Source organism: Phocoena phocoena, chromosome 19, assembly GCF_963924675.1.
Source record: "Phocoena phocoena chromosome 19, mPhoPho1.1, whole genome shotgun sequence".
Classification (NCBI taxonomy): Eukaryota; Metazoa; Chordata; class Mammalia; order Artiodactyla; family Phocoenidae; genus Phocoena; species Phocoena phocoena.
The window spans coordinates 13551223-13565942 of record NC_089237.1 but is presented as its reverse complement, the minus strand read 5'-3'; positions in this window follow the sequence as shown (position 1 = coordinate 13565942).

Here is a 14720-nt window from a genome sequence, read left to right as displayed (position 1 = left end):
TCTAGTCTGCGGCCTTTTGGGCCTCCCGGGTTGTCTGTCCCCCCTGGCTCTCTGAGCAGCCGCGGGGAAATCTCTCCAGGTTACAGGAAATTCAGACTTGTCTGATGAAGCAGGTGACGTTCAAGATCCCTCTGGGCAATTTTTGGCAAGACCATTTCTGGGAGAGATTTTTAAGATAAACATGACTGATTCAATCAATATAAAAACTCAAAAAAGATAAATTATGCATGTTCTTAGGGCGAAACCACGTAAATAGGCAATTATTAACAGATATGTACTATGTGCTACATCACAAAGCAAAATGCCTCCACATCAGTTTAGATTAAGCATCCACAGGGATCACCTTGTGTGTGTTTGCTCGTGGCCACAGCCTTATAACACAGGAGATAGGAGATTTTGCAGCTATTATGAAAGAATCAAACGCCTACAGTAAATTCTTTTTTTTTTTTTGGCCTCACCATGCAGCATGTGGGATCTTAATTCCCCAAACAGGGATGGAACCTGTACCCCCTGCAGTGGAGGCATGGAGTGCTAAACACTGGACTGCCAGGGAATTCCCTACTGTAAGTTCTTAATAAGGCTAATAGGTCTTTTTTTTTTTTTGGCTGCGTTGGGTCTTTGTTGCTGCGCGCGGGCTTTTCTCTAGTTGCGGCGAGCGGGGGCTACTCGTCGTCACGGTTTGCGGTCTTCTCTTTGCGGTGACTTCTCTTGTTGCAGAGAGTGGGCTCTAGGCACACGGGCTTCAGTAGTTGTGGCTCACAGGCTCTAGAGCGCAGGCTCAGTAGTTGTGGTGCACAGGCTTAGTTGCTCCGTGGCATGTGGGATCTTCCTGGACCAGGGCTCGAACCCGTGTGCCCTGCAATGGCAGGCAGATTCTTAACCACTACGCCACCAAGGAAGCCCTAATAGGTCTTTTTTTTTCAAAGTGCCTAAGGAGGTTGACTTTGAATTTGTGGCCCCTTTGTTATTTGGAAAAGAAATACAGTGATTCAGCCTAGACATCCTGGCCTCTGTGAAACCTTTCTTTTTCTCTCAGCACAGTCTCTACTGAACCGTGTTTTGCACCTACTGCCCATGTTTGAGATGCCGGGCTAGACACCTCCTCCTCCAGGAAGTCTTCCCTGACTGAGACTGGATTAAATGTCTGATTCAGGGCACCTGTGTTATTGGTACATCCAGTACTGGAAAAGCCCAGTTACTCATGTATTTCCCCCATTACGTTTATTCCTTTGAACGGACTCTGGATTTATCACTAGTATCTGGCATAGTGCCTGTCCCATTAATATTTGGGGGACTAATGAATAAAGAGTGAAAGTTCACTCATAATTCTGTACGTGTGCTTTCCCTCTTCTTCAGGTTGAAGACTGTAAAACAGGGGTTCTCAAACTTTGTGATTTCAGGATTCCTTTACACTCTTAAAAATTATCGATGACTGCAAAAAGCTTCTGTTTTTATGAGGTATATCTATTGATATTAACTGTATTAGAAATTAAAAGTGGAGAGTTGAGAAATATGTATTTATTCATTTGAAAATAATAAATGTAAACATGTTAACATAAATAATAGGACTTCCCTGGTAGCACAGTGGTTAAGAATCCGCCTGCCAATATAGGGGACACAGGTTCAAGCCCTGGTCCAGGAAGATCCCACATGCCGTGAAGCAACTAAGCCCATGTGCCATAATTACTGAGCCTGAGCTCTAGAGCCCCTGCTCCGCAACAAGAGAAGCCACTGCAATGACAAGCCCACACACCGCAACAAAGACCGAACACAGTCAAAAAAATAAATAAATAACTTTATATAAACATAAGTAACATTTTTATAAAAAATAATTTGAGAAACAATTTAGTGAGAAGAGTGGCATTGTTTTACATTTTTGCAAATCTCTTTAATGTCTGGCTTAATAAAAGGTAACTAGATTCTCATATCTGCTTCTGTACTCAGTCCATTGTGGTATCACATGTCATACCATACCAAAAGAGCTCCGTAGTATTACCCAAAAGGAAAATAACATCTGAAGAGTTTGTCTTCATGGACTCTCTGAAAGGGCCTCAGGACTCCCAAGGGTTGTACTCAGACTTGCACTTGAAGAGCAAGTATAGGGATCAAGTTTACCTGCCTGGGAAGGGTGAGATCAAAGTTCCTGGTTCCAGAAAAGAGAGATGGAGCAAGCTTTCCTGAGTTCTGGAGTCTGGACTAGGTGTAAAGACCCTCAGAGGGTCAAAATAGGAAGAAAACGTGGGAGGGCTTTCACCTTGGAAGTGAAAACTAAGCCCCACCTTCCTGGTACCCAAGAGACCTTAGGGCAAGGAAAAGAACAGCTGCTCTAGGAAGGCTACTGAACTTCTTACAGACGCTAATTGGAACAACTCTGACTCTTATTTTTAGCCCTAGAAAAGATTATGCGACTGGAGATAGATCTTTAAATTTTCTTTGTCTCTTTCTCTTTTTGGATTAGTGTTATGAACTAAATTGTGTCCATCCTCCCACCCCACTCCCCAACTCAATTTATCTGTTTCCTTTTCATCACAGTTTTAAACTATTTTATCTATTTATTTGCTCATTACCTAGGCTCCCCCACTGTATCATAAGCTTCTTGAGGGTAGCCGGTCCCTATCTGTCCTACTTGCCTATGCATCCTCATTTCCAAGCACTTCGTAGGCACTCAGTAAAAAATGTGCCATTTGATTGAACGAATCACTTTACATCTTTGTATTCATGGCACCAGCAGTTGTATCTGATCCATATAAAGAGTTTAATACATGCTTGTTGAATAAATCACCCTTATATGGCAAGCCATTGTAATAAATGGGAAGTGCACTTGACCCATTAGGATAAAGTAAGACTTAACAGATCGAGAAACCCAGAACTGCACTGGCATGTTTGTCCATAAATTTGAGTCTAAGAAGATCGCAGTCCTTTTTGGAAGGACACCAGCTGTAATGAGGGCACTAGGAGTCTTCTGCAACCTAGCCTAAGATAAGAACGGGTCAAAGTGTTCCACTTCCAAGATGAATCGATGCAAGAGCAAGGCCTGGCTATCCATCACTGGTTAGAGACGTTTAAGGGCTGGTCTTCAAAGGCAGCTGTGACCCTGTACATTTTAATGTGAGCTGTGGATGTTCATTCTATCTGGATTGTTTGTCATGTTTATGCCACTTGGCTGCCTAGCTATGAAGGCTGGGGGAAGATACTGCCTCTCACATTCAATTCCTAGAATAGAATCAGGTGATAAATATACAATGAATAAGCCTAATTATATAGTAGGGATGCCTGCCCATATTCAAAAGGGAGAATGTTACCCATTATAGATTCTTCATGGAAGGTTGCCAGTTGATGACTTGTGCATTGCTTGAATGGGATATAGTAAATTCTTTGCCAAAGGAACATTTCTAGAAGCACCATTCTGAGAACAGGATGGATGGTAGATATAAATATTCTACCAAATCTGCACATTATATGGAAGTTTTCTTTTTTTCTTTTTTTTTTTTTTTTGCGGTACGCGGGCCTCTCACTGCTGTGGCCTCTCCCGTTGCGGAGCACAGGCTCCGAACGCGCAGGCTCAGTGGCCACGGCTCACGGGCCCAGCCACTCCGCGGCATGTGGGATCTTCCCGGACCGGGGCACAAACCCGCGTCCCCTCCATCGGCAGGTGGACTCTCAACCACTGCGCCACCAGGGAAGCCCTGTATGGAAGTTTTAATGGTGCTTAAATAAAGGTTTAAGTTACTCTGAGTTATGTTTTCCAGTTTTAGAATCTCAAAATGCGTTTGAGGCCACAGAAATGAACTGGACAATATTACTGGCACTCAGGCAGACACCTCTGAAGATGTTTCCCACAGCAAATATCAGAGATAAAGGAAAAATCTAAGCTCTTTTTTCATAATCTGTATACATTTCAGTCTAATGCTAGTGCCCTCCCAGTGAATGCCAAAACCCAATGGCTGTGTTTGGAATTTGAGGTCAAGCAAGCATTTGTAGTTTAATTGTAATAGGATGATAGGGAAATGGGAGAAAAGACCTGGGTTGAGGGGTTTTAGATGGGTGGGCAGAGTCAAATGCTCACAGAATCCAACAATCTTCAGGAAGAGTTTGGGCTGGGCAACTTGTCATCACCAGGGGTCCAAGTTGAAGTCAGAGGAGCCCTGAACAGTGACCAGAGCTCTGGAAAAGGGAGTGCTGGCAGGTGAATGAATAAACACCCTGAGAAAGGTCTGGCCACCGGAAGCAGTTTCCAGTCACTGGACTGAGGATCAGGGTGAACCAAGAGCAGGACAGGGCTTCAGATCTGGTTGGAAAACCCTGAATCTTCTCCCTTGTCTCCCAGATCCAAACTGTACCAATGCATTTGTTCATTTCCCAAATACTGATGAGGGCCTAGGAGCTGTGAATTCCGCAGCGAAGGAGACAGGGGAAGTTCCTCTTCTCAGAGAGCTCGCAATCTAGTGGTGGGAGACAATCTGCTCAAGAAAAGTCTCCCTAAAGATGAGACCTTTCCACTGAGATCTGATGGACAAGAAGGGGTCAGGTGAGGGGGAGACTAGATGATGATGAGATTGAGGCAGGCAGGGACCTTAATTTTGTAGGTCTCTCTGTAAGCTGGATGAGGAGTTGGCATATTCTAAATGCAATAAGAAGTCATTGAAGGGTTTTAAGCTAAGGTCTGACTTCTGTTTCGAAAAGATCATCCTTGCTCCCAAGTGGAGAATGGTTCAGAGGTGAATAAAAGTAGAAATAGATATACCAGTCTCGAGGCTCTGGCATTCTTCTAGATGCAACAGATGGTGGTTTGTGGTAGGTGCTAATAGTGGAGATAGAAAAAAAATGCACCAATTCAGGATGGGATTTAGTGGGTAGGGTCAACAGGATGGCGGATGGATTGAGTGTGGCAGTGAAAGGAAGAGAGGAATTAAGGGCATGTTTGCCTTGAGGGACCAGGTGGGTTGGGATGTTCTTTACTGACACGGGGAAGGAGATGATTTCTCAGGAAGTGGTTTGAGGAGGTAGACCCAGAGTTCTATCTTGACTGTGTTCCGTTTGAGATGCCAAATAAGTGGGTAGCTCATCGGATCCTGGCATTCCTGGCAGAGGCTCAGGTTGGAGATGTAGATTTGGGCCTCATCGGCACATGGAAGGTATCTAAAGCAATGGGACCCGAGTAGATCCCAAGTGCTGTTGATTTTATCTTTTAAAATTCGCTCCAGTGGCTCACCTCTCTCCTTCTCCACTGCCACCCCTCAAGTCCAAGCCCCTCTTACTTGGCCACTGTAATTGCTTCCTTGTCTCCCTGCTTCTCCACTTGCCCCCTTCCAATCTGTAGCTATTTAGAATTCTAATCAGATTATGCCACCTCTGCTTAAAATACTTTAATACCTTGGTCTCAGGATGAACAAGATCAAATCCTTACCTGACCCACAAGTAGGGCTGCCAAACAAAACACAGGATGCCCAGTTGAATCTGAATTTCAGATAACACATAATTGTTTAGTATAAATATATCCTATGCAATTATTCATTGCATATCCGAAATTAAATTCAACCTGGCATCCTGTTTTTTTGGCCATGCCATGCGGTACTCAGGATCTTAGTTCCCCGAACAGGGATCGAACACGCGCCCCCTGCAGTGGAAATGCAGTCTTAACCACTGGACCACCAAGGAAGTTCCCATCCTGTATTTTTATTTGGTAAATCTGGCAACCTTTTCCACAAGGGCTTTGCAAGATCTGACCCCTATTACTCTTTCCTGCCTCATCTCTCATCAAATATCCCTTGTTTCCTGACTCAAGCTATATTGTTTTGGAATAGGCTATGCCCTCTCCCACCTCAGGGCCTTTGTACATGCTATTTCCTTTGCTGGGAATGCTTTTAGCTTCTCCTAAATCAACTAACTGCCACATACTTTCCACATCTCAGTCTCCACTGAATAGCCCTCTTTTCCTTGTGTTCTATGCTCTCCTAGTATGATGTAACTTTCCTTCACTGACCCTGTATCAAGTAGCAGTTACACATTTATTGGTGTGATTATGTAAGTATTATATATCTTTTCCATTAAACAATAAGGTGAGAGACCAGATTTATTTTTGCTCACTTCTCTGTCCCCTGTGCTTTCCTAGTGTCTGCTACGTAACAGGCACCATGAAAGGAAAAAAGGAAGGAAGGAAGGAAAGGAAAAAGAAAAAAAGGATGAAAGACTGTACTAGATTATAGAATAAACTATATCAGGACCAGGATGAGGAATGAGGACCAAAGCAGAGATTGGCCCTGTGACCCAGTTCACAAGGAGGGCCAGGAGGGGATGCAGGCTGGAGATAAAGCACCCAGGTCAGCCTAGGAGGAGGTTAACTTAATAGTTTGTCTCAATGTTTTGGGGATGGGGCTAAAGAAGAGGTTTGAGGCTGCTTAAACTCTTTCTACCCCTAAACTCTCTTTGGTCTGGCAAATGGGGCAGCCTGAGGGTGGGTACTGATGGGCTTATTTGTGGAATTGCTGCTAAGGGAAAGGTCAAGTGGGTCTGGGCTAGGCCCCTGTTCAGCTCTCTGGGAACTGTTTCCCACCACTCCCATGTCCCATGAGTCAGTATGAGGGTGTGTATGGATTAAAGACAAGCAATGCAACTAAGCCCCTCCTTCTCAACCAGCCCTCCAAAATAATTTCATTCTATTCTTAGCCTAAACTTTTAGTTGACTACCTTTTTTTGTATAAATACAGATTTATAAATCGCTTACGTTTTGTCTTAGTAATGAAGTCAGTAGGAAAGGAGCAAGAGGGTTGGTGCTTTTGACACAAACATTTCCACTTTTCTGCTAAACATTGTTTTGGGGGGCTGTCTTCATGGCAAATGTTAGCTATACCTAGTTTTTTTTCTCATCTAAAGTTTAATGTTTGGAAATAGAGTGGCCACTTATGCTTAGAATTTTGCAGTTGATGTAGTTTTCATATCAATAAATTATTTTTTATGGAACTAAATTAGATTTAATTCCAGTAAAATTAAATTCATTATCTCAAAAAACAGATGACTTCTTCCCTGAATTACATTTAATTAGTATCTATAAGTGTTATTAAAAATATGCACACACACGAGGAATCCCCAAACTCTAGAAGAGCTATGTTCCCAAAGCTAGTTTGAGAGTCAGTTGTTTTGAACTCAGTCCAAATTTCCTCACGCTCTTTAGGGAAACCAGGCAAACCTCAGTGCAGCTGAAGGACCGTGAGTATCACTTTTATGTTAGCGTTCAAAACCCCAGAGAGCATGGTTCAATAGCAAAATGTTTTCTAGAGTTTGGGATGTCAGAAAGACATCTTTTTTTTTTTTTTTTGGCACGTGGGCTCAGTAGTTGTGGCTCTCAGGCTCTAGAGCACAGGCTCAGTAGTTGTGGCACATGGGCTTAGTTGCTCCGCAGCATGTGGGATCCTCCTGGACCAGGGCTCGAACCCATGTCCCCGGCATTGGCAGGCAGACTCCCAACCACTGGGCCACCAGGGAAGTCCCAGAAAGACATCTTTATCTGCTAGAATCTAGACAAGGGTGGTGGCTTCCATTGTCTCAGTGGGGGTAGGCGATGGGGAGGTGGATTTGAGGGAAGGTCTTGGAGACCCAGTGGCAGGCATTACAGAGGCTGGGACTAGGGTTAGAGAGCCATTATGTGTACAGCCATTATGAATAACCCAGATGTTTGAGCTGGAGACCACTTTTAGAGGAAAGTAAAATAGCAAATGCCTCCAAATAGGAGGGAAGAGAATACCACGTGACATCTTAGGGGTCCCCTTTATAGGTTCCAACGGTCCCTCTGGGAAAAAGACTCTCAGATTGTCCCCTCGGAAGATTTTGAGGTATTCTACTTTTAAATCCACCTTTCCTTGGTTTTCACTTGAAGAATCAAGGAAGATGCAGTGAGGAGAGGAAGGAAAGGAACTCACGCAAAACAATGAAAATAATTGATTCATATTTGGATCCAGATTTGAAGTGGATAATGTTTAAGCTATGGACGCTTCTTTGGGTACATTTGGTTTAATTTTATTTAAAAGGAATCAATGAAGAGTTTCAGCTGAGGTGCTGGTATTACTTAGCAAAACAAATTAACAAAGTTTTGGCCTTTCTCTTAAACTTTTCTGTGTATTAATCAGATCTGACTCAAAAGCTATTCGTCAGGTTGGGGAGGGTATCTTATTATGCTAAAAAGCTTTTACAACTAGATGTAAGTTAGACCCAGCACATCAGAAAAAAGGGAACTTTTTGACATTTTTATATTCTGACAATAACATCATATTGCTCAAAAGAATCTGAATATAACGCACTATTGACCCACCAGATCAACTGAATTAGTTTGTTGTTGTTTGACCCACCAGATCAACTGAATTAGTCAGTTTGTTGTTGTTGTTTTAAAAATCGAAGCACCCTCATTTAATTCTCTTCACTGGTGTAAAACATAATTATTTTACAACTTGCATGTGTGGAAATGAAGCAGGTGCGCACGTCTGGACTCACCTGTGCCCTTCTTTACGAGCAGAAACGCCTTTCACCTTATTCTTGAAATACCATTCTTTTTACTTGAGGTGTTGTTAATGTTTGTTTAAGTCCTAGAAAAGGAATACAATTTTGCACTTCTTACATATGTTTCCTTTGGAAAACTTGTTTCTAGAAATGACATTTCAACCTACTTCCCAACTGCTTTTAGCTACCTCGTGTGGTTGAAAGGAAGAGACTCACTCAAAAGAGACTCAAAATGAAAGGAGCTTCACATAATGATGGAGCTCTAGGGAACAGCCATTCTCTCTTCCTCGTGAGCTACCTGCTCTTCCTTTTTTTTAAGTTCTTAAAATTTATTTTTTATTTTTGGCTGCGTTGGGTCTTCCTTGCAGTGCGTGGGCTTCTCATTGCGATGGCTTTATGTTGTGGAGCACGGGCTTCAGTAGCTGCAGCACATGGGCTCAGTGGTTGTGGTGCACGGGCTCAGTAGTTGCAGTGCACAGGCTCTAGGCACGCGGGCTTCAGTAGTTGTTGCGCGTGGGCTTAGTTGCTCCACGGCATGTGGGATCTTCCTGGACTAGGGCTTGAACCCGTGTCTCCTGCATTGGCAGGCGGATTCTTAACCACTGCGCCACCAGGGAAGTCCCTACCTGCTCTTTATCATGGAGCTTTTGTCTGAATTTGCCTGTACCCTCTCTTTTTCTCATGATTCTTCAGCAGCAGCTTCTGCTACCAAGTGGCAATCTTATTTTTACATACCTGCCATTAAGATATAAAATATGCCACTTACTGTTACACTTGAAGAAATGAACGCTCAGAAAGATGAAGTGATTTGCCAACGTCACACAGCTTTAGAAAACTTCTGTTAAAAAATGCAATACACAGGAAAGTATGTTTACCGGCTTATCAGATATTTTTCCCCCACAAAACAATCCTTTAAAATGTCCGATACAGGCTATAAAATGAACGAAACTTGAAAACATTATGCAAAGTGACATAAGCTAGATACACAAGGACAAATATTGTATGACTCCATTTATAGAAAATATCCAGAATAGGCAAATTTATAGAGACAGAAAGTAGAACAGAGGCTATTGGGGGTTAGAGGGAGGGAAGGATAGGGGGTTATTGTTTATTGGGTACAGAGTTTCCGTTTGGGATGATGCAAAATTTATGGAAATGAGTGGTGATGATTGCACAGCATTGTGAATATACTTAATGCCACTGAATTGTACACTTACAAATAGTTAAAATGGTAAATTTTATGCTTTGTATATTTTACCGCGATTTAAAAATAGCAAAAAAAAAAATGTTTGATAGCTGTAGTATGTTTTAGTAGAAAGAAAAACTGATACGGCCTCAATGATATATTTTCTTTGTTTTTATTTTTATTTATTTAATAAATTTATTTAATTTATTTTTGGCTGTGTTGGATCTTCGTCACTGCACGCGGGCTTTCTTTAGTTGAGGCGAGCGGGGGCTACTCTTCGCTGTGGTGCTCAGGCTTCTCATTGCAGTGGCTTCTCTTGTTGTGGAGCACAGGCTCTAGGCGCGCGGGCTTCAGTAGTTGTGGCACACGGCCTCAGTAGTTGTGGCACATGGGCTTAGTTGCTCTGCAGCATGTGGGATCTTCCCAGACCAGGGCTCGAACCCGTGTCCCCTGCATTGGCAGGCGGGTTCTTAACCACCGTGCCAACAGGGAAGCCCTTTGTTTGTTTTTAAAAGTAAAGGTTTTGTGGGGCAAGGTGAGGGGGGTGAGGTGAGCGGGCTTGGCTATAAAGGGACAGTATTCGAGAGTTCTGCAGTGATAGAATAGTTCCGTGTATTGAACGTGGCAGTAGTTACATGAAGCTAAACAGGCCATAAAATTGCGTAGAACCAAACACATACACACTTGCACACACACAAATGGGTGCATGTAAAACTGGTGAAATCTGAATAAGCTTTATGGATTGTACCCATGTCAGTTTCTTGGTTGTGATATTGTATGGTAGTTATACAAGCTGTTATCATTGGGGGAGGCTGGGTTAAGGGTGTATAGGACATCCATGTACATTTCTTTGTAACTTCCTTTGCATCTATAATTATTTCAAAATAGAAAGTTGACATCAGCACACAAACTGGGACTTCCCTGGTGGTCCAGTGGTAAAGAATCTGCCTTCCAATGCAGGGGACGCAGGTTTGATCCCTGGTCGGGGAAATAAGATCCCACACACTGCGGGGCAACTAAGCCCGCTCTCCACAACTACTGAGCCCACGTGCCTCAACTACAGAGCCCACGAGCTCTGGACCCTGCGTGCCACAATTAGAGAGAGAAAATCCGCACGCCACAACTAGAGAGAAGCCCGCGCCACAGTGAAAGATCTCACATGCCTCAACGAAGATCCTGCATGCTGCAACTAAGACCCGACACAGCCAAAAAAATAAATTAAATAAATAAATATTAAACACACACACACACACACAACACTGACAACAAAAAAGTAAAGACTGCAGTCAGATTCCGAACTAACTTGCAGGTAAATCTGATAGCTTGTCCTTATTATGAGTGAGAAATGGCCATTCTCCCTGAGAAAAATTCTCTATTCCCCAGGAATGACTCTCACATGGCTCAGGAGGGGATGACACGCAGACTGTTACCTTCCTTTTTTGGAGCATGTGTGCAATCCGTCATCGCATTCTTTCCAAGAAGTTAAATGAAGAGACTTTGAAAGGACTCTGCTCTGTCCTTATCAAGGTTCTATTAGAACCAGGAAATCACTGATTCTAAACTAAAATTCTCGAGTTTTTACTTTGATTCTCTCTTGGTTAAAAAAAACAAGCAAAAAAACCAACCAAACAAAACTTGTTGGCACATATATGGTAGTTTTCAGGAAATACTCAAATAAAAATGCATTAAGTGTTTGTTATCAATGAAAGCTTGAAAACAAAATCACTTAAAATTGATATTTGTTCAGAAACAGACTCTGGAAAGAAACTTATGGTTACCAAAGGGGAAAGGCTGTGGGGAGGGATAAATTAGGAGGTTGGGATTAACATATACACACTAGAATATGTAAAATAGATAATCAACAAGGACCTACTGTATAGCATAGGGAACTCTACTTAATGTTCTGTAATAACCTGTACGGGAAAAGAATCTGAAAAAGAATGGATATATGCATATGTATAACTGAACCACTTTGCTGTACACCTGAAACTAACACAACATTGTAAATCAACTATACCCCTACATAAAATAAAAATTAAATTAAAAAAATTGATGTTTGTTCATTCAATTAAATGCAATTCCTTATGCTTTTCTTTCTGTAGTAGCCAGTCAACATTTCTAAGCTAGGGAAGGCACGGAACATTTAAATAAATCAGAGAACTTCTTTGTCTAGACTTGCCCTTCATCATATGAACACCCCAAAAGAGAATATTAAGACATTAAACAAACAAAGGACTTAACGTGGGAAGTGGATGCTAGCCATCGCTTAATAACTTGAGAATAGTGAACTTTTAAAACTACAAATACTTGTTAAAAAAGACAAATGTTCTAGGGGCTTCCCTGGTGGCGCAGTGGTTGAGAGTCCGCCTGCCGATGCAGGGGACACGGGTTCGTGCCCCGGTCCGGGAGGATCCCACATGCCGCGGAGCGGCTGAGCCCGTGAGCCATGGACTCTGAGCCTGCGCGTCCTGCGCAACGGGAGAGGCCACAACAGTGAGAGGCCCACGTACCGCAAAAAAAAAAAAAAAGACAAATGTTCTTATTCATACACTCTCAGTGGAATTGTAAATTGGTACAATTTTCTATGGAAGAGATATTGTCAGTAAACACTCAAAGTCATAAAAATATTTATATCCTTTCCACCTTAATGAGAGGCCTGTGCACCGCAACGAAGAGTAGCCCCTGCTCACTGCAACTAAAAAGAAAGCCTGAGCACAGCAACTAAGACCTAATGAAGCCAAAAATAAATAAATTTATTAAAAAAAAATATATATTTATATCCTTTGACCTAGTAATTCAATTTCTGGGAATTTATCCAAAACAAATAATTAGAAAGAAGACATAGGGACTTCCCTGGTGGTCCAGTGGTTAAGACATTGCCTTCCAATGCAGGGGGTGCGAGTTCGATCCCTGGTCGGGGAGCTAAGATCCCACATGCCATGTGGCCAGAAAACCAAAACATAAAACAGAAGCAACATTGTAACAAATTCAATAAAGACTTTAAAAAATGGTCCACATCAAAAAAATCTTAAAAAAAGACATAAACTATATTACAAAGATGTTCCTAACAACCCTATATATGATAACAAAATCCAGAAAATAACCTATATGCCAAATACTAAAGCAATGTTTAAGTAAATGATAGATTTCCAACCCAATGGAATATTACACAGCTATGAAAATGATGGCCATGTTATGTACCAAATGTAAAGGTGTTTATAAAATAATTCAAGATCCTTGAAGTGTTTTGTAGAAAGGTATGCATCTATGAGTTACCTTCTGCAGAAGAAAGAGCAAATTCCAAAGTACTTAATGAAGGTGAAAAGAAAATTCACGATCTTGGGTCCGTATAATAGATTTTAACAAGATGCAAAGAAATGCAATAAGATAAGAGTGGGAAAATTTTAACAAGATGCAAAGAAATGCAATAAGATAAGAGTGGGAAAATTCAAACTCGTAGACATGTTTCTAAATTTCCAAGTTGTGTTCTGGGAAGAGGTATAGCACACGTTAATACTGATGACTGGCTTTAACAGCAGAATGCACGCGGAGAGCAGCAAGCTATCTTTGGACTGCTCTGAATATAATCACTTGTGTGCTGAAGATCACAGAGTGAGTCCCAAGGGTTGCTAAAGAGCAGTAAACTGTCAGCATCTTGCATGCAGAATCCCTTGGGAGCAGGAAAGTTGTTTTGGAATACGATTTTTTAAAAAAAATCACAAAGGTCCAGATTTGTCTGCCCTCAAACACCCTTGAGTAACAGATGGCCAAATCTCCTTTCTATAAGTTAAAGGAGGGGGAAATGATGATTCCCGGTCCTTAGTGTCTGCCTTTAGTGAAGACAGCTGGTACTTCTAGTTAAACATAATTATCCCCTAAATTCCAGGTGTTTAATTCAGCTGTTTAATGTTGCTGTACTGAATGGCTAGATTCAGAAGGACCTGAGGCCATGTCCAGTTTCTTTGGCTACTTATTAGCTCAAGTCCTCCATGCTGGGACCGGGCAAGAATATTAAGGCAAAGTTAGTTCCAGGCCATTTCCAATTTTCCCAAGTGAAGGAGAAGTAGTTAAATGTTTGGACTTGAATGAGATATCCTACTAGATTAGATGCTGTAGAAAAGGGAGAATTTATGGAGGTGTGGAATACTAGAGGGCTAAAAATTAAGCAGAGAAAGTCAATATAATAAACTTGTAAACAGGGCTTGTCTGGATCAGCCACACAAGTTACAGGCTCACACACACACCACACACACACACACACACGCACACATGCACACACATGCACACGAATGTACACGTACACATAGGTTGATTGTTGTTCCAAAGCCATCAAAGCTTCAGGCTTGAGACTAACATTTTCATTTAGGGATATTTCAGAGCAGGGCTAGGAAAAACGATACATGATTGATCTTAAACCTGAGAGGCCAAGGTACAGTTGGAAGCTGGAGGCAAAAAATCCCAAGTGAATATAGTGAAGGAAACAGGAGGTTTTAGAAAAGAACGTGGGTGTGCAGAAATCTAAGAGTAACACTCAAATGAGATAACATCATGATTAAAAGCTGTACAGGGAAACTGGTGATGTGATAAATATCTATACATTTAACATCAGGCAACCTATATAGTTTGGCCCCAGGAAGAAACAGCCAGTCTGGCTGTACCGAGTTCGCTTTCAGCCAGCAACTATGTGTGGGAAGTTCGTGTGTTTTGAAGAACAAATGAAAAGGCAGGGCAGCACGTGCCACAACTGCTGAAGCCTGTGCCATAGCAACGAAGACCCAATGCAGCCATAAATAAATAAATAAATATTTTAAAAAATGGCAGGGCAGGAGTGGTAATGGTGAATTTGCAGCTCGAAACTCAAGCATGTTTTGATTAACTGAATTAGTGTACATAATCTGGCGACCATCTTCAGTGTAGTTATGGTGCACTGTTAGAGGAAGCTGTGGCCTGGCACAATCAGAGATTAAGGCACACAATGTGGATGCTCCTTGGCATATACCCGGACAAAACTCTAATTCGAAAAGATACACACACCCCTATGTCC